A 6,442-nucleotide genomic window follows, 5' to 3' on the forward strand; every position below is an offset into this window, starting at 1 on the left:
AACCCAGCAGGTCAGTTGGTGGGGGAAGGCAAGGGGCGGGGGCCAGATAGAGGTCCCCACAGTGAGGGACAGAGTGCAGGAGCAGCCTGGTGAGCCCAGCTGGACCAGTGGTAAAAGGATCAAGTCCAGTGCTGCCTCCCAGCCTCAGCCCCTTCTCTCCTCTCTCTCCTTCTCTTCCCCCCCTGAGTGTCCCGGATCTGTGCGGGGGAGGGCAGGCTGCCACTGGGCCTAGGAGGTGGCACTGGGCTGTTCCCAATGGAAGCTGGGGCTGTGCTGTGGTCAGGCCAGGTGGTGGAGTTGAGGGGGCTACAGTGAATTTTCAGGTGGCTCCAGCCCCCCATGGGTGGACTCCCAACCCAATCACAGTGAGGCCCCACCCTCCACTGGGAGCAGCCCAGCCCCAGGCTGCAGCTGCAGCCTGCCCTGCCCCGCACAGGTCCGGGGGGCACCCCCTCCCCTCACCACCCCCCCGTGCCCTCCTGGCAGTGCCTGCCCCCAGGTGAGCCGCTCACGGCTTCATCTTGCCCTGCCCCAGGGAGGGCCTGCACAGCTCGCCCCCATTGGGGTGGGGGTTGCAGATAGAGGCCCCAGAAGTGAGGGAGGGAGTAGGGCTAGGGCTGGGGCCTCAATCTACCCCTGCCCCTTCCACCATAGACTTACCTGCTGGTGAGGTGCGCGCCCAAATAATTTTTTCTCCGTCTGCCTTGATCTGCACCCCCAGTTCCCTTCCCACAGACCTGCCTGCTGGGGATGGAGGAGGTAGTGGCACGGGGTAGATCTTGGGTTCCTTCTTAAATTCCAAAAGTGATCTCCAACTTAAAAAGGTCAGAGACCACTATCCTAGAGTATTGTCCCAGTGTCAACATTTTTTAATGACGTGTTCTCAAATTGAATATGCAACCAGTTTATTTCTATATTGTGGTGTTCTGGTTTGTGATCTTATTAGTATGTACTGCAGAAAAACATTCCTCCCACCTAAAAAATTTAAGACAAGCAGAACAGATTTAAACCAAATTTTATTTACATGTACATATTTCACAGAACTTCCTAAATAGAGGCATATAATAACATGGCATCCTTCACACCAGATATCAAAATGTCTTGTAGAGGCAGTACATGATATATTAGAAACATGTTCCAGAGGTGATTTTTTTTTTTTTAAAAAGAGAAAGCAACTGCTTTGAGGACAACAGTTCTGTATGACAGCACAAGTAAAGGAGCATCCCATCTTCTCTGAACTATTGCATAAAGCTGTTAAGTGAAGTGATGGAAGCGCCAAGGAAGCTAAATTTAAAGGAGTAGTCAGCTGGCCTGGCATTGTTATCCCTTCTGTCTTCCCATACCTTGCCATATGAGTTTGCATTCTGGACCCCATAAAATTCAGACAGTAGGTACATAGTGTCATCAGAGAATAGATATTTGCCATAGTCAATATGAGAGAAGAGAGCATAAGTAATAATTTCACCAAAAGTAAGGTTAAGGAAAGACAATTCAAGCGGTGTTTGAATGTCAGCACAATCAGGTTTGTGGGGCTAAGAAAGTGTTAAATTTCTGTTTTGGAAGGAGAGAGTAAAAAGTTAAGTCAAGAGAGGGACCAAAGCTTTGCACAGCCCTAGTACCTACCTGCTTATAATAGATTGATTCCATCTCCTGCTTGAACATCCATAGCTGGGGTACAAAAATATTAGCTGTTATTAAACAGGACTAGTCACTCCAGGGAACCCAACTGTTGCAGCTGTGATTGGATGCCACACTATTCCTGCCAAGACCCTGAGAGGGGGATATGTAGCTACACTCGTGTTAAGGATTGCTTTTAACCTACTATCTCCTTAAGATAGACCCAGTCTTTGCCTTTGCCTCACCTCTTTACACCCTGTTTCATAGTGTCTGAAACTGAGTCCACAAGGGCTTTGAGCTCTGCAGAGTATGTGTATTATTTAACTGCTGTTGTAGAGACTTGCATGCTGTATGGTACTGCAGGGCTGAGTAGCAATTCAAAGTGACTGAAAATATAGTGAATAAATTTAAATAAAAATCCTACAGTCTTTCAAGTTCCTTTTTATGTAGCTGAGGGAAATATTTTAGCAAATTCATTTTGCTTTACCAGAGCTGTTTTGGTCATTAGTGTATAGTGCAAATTTTCTATTTTGCAGCCATGCAATTGCTTGACCTCTTACAGAAACAATAGTTTCCCCCATCCCTATCTGGTAGATTTATTTAGCTGGTAGGAAAGTTAGGCAGTATTGGTGGTGGAGGTTGTTGTTGTTTTTTCAATTGTTATAATGTACCCAGAAGTCATGGCAATGAATCCTAGAAACATAAAAATAAGAGATTAGGGCATCTAGTTCACATTCCTTGTATATGCACAATTGTTCTCTACAGTATTTTTTTATAGAGGTGTTTTTTGTTTTTTTTTCCCCCAGCCTGCTTCCCTGGGAGAGTATTCTATGGTCTAATAGACCTAGCTGTCTAGAAAACGTTTTGTAATATCCATCCCACAAGGTCATTCTTAAATTCAGTCCGTCTCTCCTAGCTATACATCATTTTATCACTCTCTACATTTTTGTTTCTTTATTGGGTGTCTATTTTCCTCAAAAGCTATTCCTGCAGCTATACTGTATGTTTTCAGCTCCTAATAAGTAATATACTGATTTCAGCATGTGCTTCAAGTCCAACATACATTTACAACTGGGTTGCTTTCTGAAGGCCATGGGGGGAAAAAGTAACTTCCCTCTTCCTTCCATAACCCCCCAACTCTCCTCCCACGCAACTGTCTTCTGTGCCTTGGGATGCTGAGAGGCGATGTGACTTGGTGAGTAAAGTGGTAGCCAGGGCTTTTCGTGTGTGTGTATGTGTGCCTTCCACTTCTTCCGGTTTTTTTTTTTTTTTTTGAAAAGCTGTTGACTCCTCAGGAGAGGAAATGTCACACTAATACACTTTTGTATAGTCAGCAGTACACTGAGGCCCCAGTCCTATTTGTGGCTTCTCAATCATTCTGTAATGCAAACATTGATAAGATACGGCATCTGTGATCAGTGGCCTTTTATGTCATTGTGGCACATTAAATAGTAGTTTGCAATGCACTTTCTACTCTTGTTCACAAGTCTTTCTTTCCAGAATCCACCCTCTCACCAAATGTTTCATTTTTTTTTTTTTTTTTTTGTCTCTTCAGATTCACTTCCATACATCTTTCCAAGCTAATCTTTATTTCTTGTGCCTATTTGTAATCCAGGGGCTTCAAAGATATGGTGGCTCATAGACTGAATCCCTAATCTGAGTGATGATGTAGGCCCCTTGCCCTCTGCTTCCACAACTTCTTCCCCCTGCAGCCCCTTTTCCCCTCCTTACTTGTCAGACCCTGCTCTCCCTGAATGCATGGAAGTGACGGTCAAATTTGAAAACACTGACCTTGAAATAAACATTCTTATAATAATTAGCATATAGGCAAATTACTACAGATACCCATAGACTTAGTTCATCAAGAAAGTATGCATTTTTCTGTTTCTTTTTCTTTTTTCTTTAATTCCTGCAAATTTCAGCATGGATACTCTTATAAACACAATTTTAGGTAGCAGTTGTACCTATTAATATATAGAACAAACTTTTTTTTTTTCCAAAAATACCTATACCTTTACACTTCTGTTTCATGACCAGTTCAGTTCACTCAGCAGTCCATAACACACATGCATACAGTTAACCATCATCCCAGTTATAATGAGCACAACCACATGCCTGCATGCCTTCCACTGTCATCTTTAACCATGACAAATGCACAAAACTGCTTCTGCTCCCACCACCCTCCCATCCCCCACCTCCTGCCTCTCAATCCATCCTTTTCTTTCCCTGGTCTGTAGTCTACTTCATTTTGGTCATCTTCCTCTTCTCATTCTTGTCACTTGCCCCTGCTTCATTGCTATCACTGTCATGCATGTTGTTGTCTTTTCTGAGGGTCTTGTTCCTGAACAGTCTATACCAGTCCTCTTCTCTCCCATGTGTCCTCTGCTGTCTTCTCCCTCGTCTTCTCTTGTCTTCATGTAGTACACCTGCAGCTCACGTGCCCCTATTCTGATGGTTCTCAACTGGGCGGTTCACGTGACTGTACGTAAGCTGGTTTTTGGTCTTCCACAGGGCATTCATGAAGCAGAAGATGAACTGGTAGAAGCAGGCTGCCAGGATTCTTTGCTGCTTGGTTTGCTGTCTGAACAGCACATCCTTTCTGGTCAGGATCTTGACCTCTGTCACCCAGCATGAGGAGTACAGTTGCTCTCCTCCACATCATCCTGGTGTATGGGTGGTTCCAAAGGAGGTGGTAAATTGTCGTCTTCCACCAGCAGGTTTGCCTGGGGCAGGTCAGAGACTACTTGCCAGTTCAGATCTCTGTTTTTTCTGCAGGTCCTTGTGGAAGACTTGCTCCCACACAGCCTTGCAACTGTAGCTGGGGAGTATGTCCACAACAGCCTGTCTCTTGCTCCTTACTACCTCCTGCATCTTATGATGTTTTTTCAGGATTATTAGGTCTTTATTTTTGTAGCTCATATCTGCTCTGGAACTGCTCCAGGACCTTGCAGAACCACGGTGGTTCCAAGTTCCATGGGCTTACATTGGGTAGTGTGTACACCCCTCCACCGTTGTAGCAGATGCCCTGAAAAATACTTCATGAAGCAGGGTGTTTTGGAGTCTGCCCTAGCTGCCAGACTGTAGATCTGGCTCTCACACTTGGCCCAGAGGAACAGCCAGACATTCAGCATTCCTTGGCCACTGGTCCTTTTAAAAAATATGGAACACGTCATAAATTTGTGATTATCCTTGTGCAGGGGCCATGCTAATCTCTGTAGTCCAAATTTTAATATATTTGCTATATATGAACAAAATTATAAATTTGTTTATAATTTCCAAGTGTAGAATCTAATTATTGAAAGTTTAGCTTGAATTTGTCCTCATATTTGCTCTGAATTTGTCCCCTTCCCACTGCTGCAGCAGGGAAAATAAATCTGGGGTTGAGGTAGCTCCCTTGCCCTTTTCACTTCTCCCCACCTCCTCAGCTTCTTCCCTTTGCAGCCTCTTCCTCCCCCTCCCTACTATCAGACCCTGTTCTGCTTGAGCACATGGAAGTGAGGAGCAAACATGAAAACCTTGACCTTAAAATAAACATGGCTGTAGTAATTTGCATATAGCACCCATAAACTTAGTTCATCCAGAATTGATACACTTTACCTTTTCTTGAACCTGCTGGAAGTTTTAGCACAGTTACTACATAAACACACCTTTTAAGTAACATTTTTCTACCTACTTATGTATAGTACAAACTATACATGATACTAGTCCAAAGCCAAAAGACTCGTATAGTTCACAGGGCTGGACCCCAACAGGCGACAGCATTTTATTCCATGGTGACCCCACAGCTCAGCATTCTTACTGTGTGTGTGTATTCCAGCTATCCCCCACAAAGAATCCATGTGCTAATTGGCTTCTACCCATGACTAGAACCTTGTGTTCTTACACAAGTCCTGGGATCCTCCAAAAATGTATATGTAGATGAGGTACAGGCATCCTGGTCTGGCCCCACCTCATGGAGAGCAAGGCCACACTAATCATATGCAACAGGCTGATTGAGGAAGTAACAGAGGGATTCTGGGTGAACTGTTTGGGGGCCCTCTTTCAAGTTTGCCAGATATTTAAGGCTGATGAAAAAACAAACAGGAATTGTTGGAAATGGTAAAGAAGGGCGCAGATGAGCTGTGGGAGTGAAAAGGAAGTTGAAACGTATGCACTGTAGTGGCTCACCATGACTTGGAAAAGTGGGGGGGGACTGTGCTTATTAAGCACTAACATATTTAGATGGGCTTCACTAACTTATACTTGTGGTAGGTGTCCATCAGCATGTTTGCCCAATATGGGCCATGTGGTTTATAGTATGCTTAGTGTTGCTTGCATTTAATGAACTTCATAGTTGGTTTCCACTACTGAGCACATGCTGCTTTTGGCCACAGCTTTATGATGGATAATGCATTTAATGAGGTTGTCATATGCAAATAGAAAACAAGGTGTTTTTCCCCCATGTTGACTGGGGTGGGGGGAGGATAGGAACCTCTTCTTGCATTCATGTAACTATGGTATTTCTCTGTCCTTACAGTACCAGCCAAAGTAGTAGCATATGTGAATTTTACTAACATTCTTCATACTTCTAGTTGGTAAAGTGAAGGAATTAAATCAAACCAGATCTAACTCTGAACTCTCCTGCAGTGGTATTCTCCCAAATCTAATATATAATTGTTTAACATGCCTTTTTTATGGTCTGTCCAGAATGTTTTGCTTTATAAGAGAATTCATATCCAAGCCACTCTGAATTCATGCTTTAAATTTTTTTGAGACTTTCATATATTTTATTAAAATCTGAAGACACTAAACATTCAGCATTGTCTGCATCTGCTAATTTGTAATT

General features: G+C 43.7%; 1 protein-coding gene across 8 annotated transcripts in view; it reads left to right on the forward strand.

Annotated features, from left to right (window-relative positions):
- The window catches only part of CABIN1 (calcineurin binding protein 1), a 202,353-nt gene that overhangs the window by 168,178 nt on the left and 27,733 nt on the right, over positions 1–6,442 (forward strand). The window lies entirely within an intron of this gene.

Source organism: Crocodylus porosus, unplaced genomic scaffold (genome assembly GCF_001723895.1).
Source record: "Crocodylus porosus isolate Cpor-Errol unplaced genomic scaffold, CroPor_comp1, whole genome shotgun sequence".
Taxonomy (NCBI): domain Eukaryota; kingdom Metazoa; phylum Chordata; order Crocodylia; family Crocodylidae; genus Crocodylus; species Crocodylus porosus.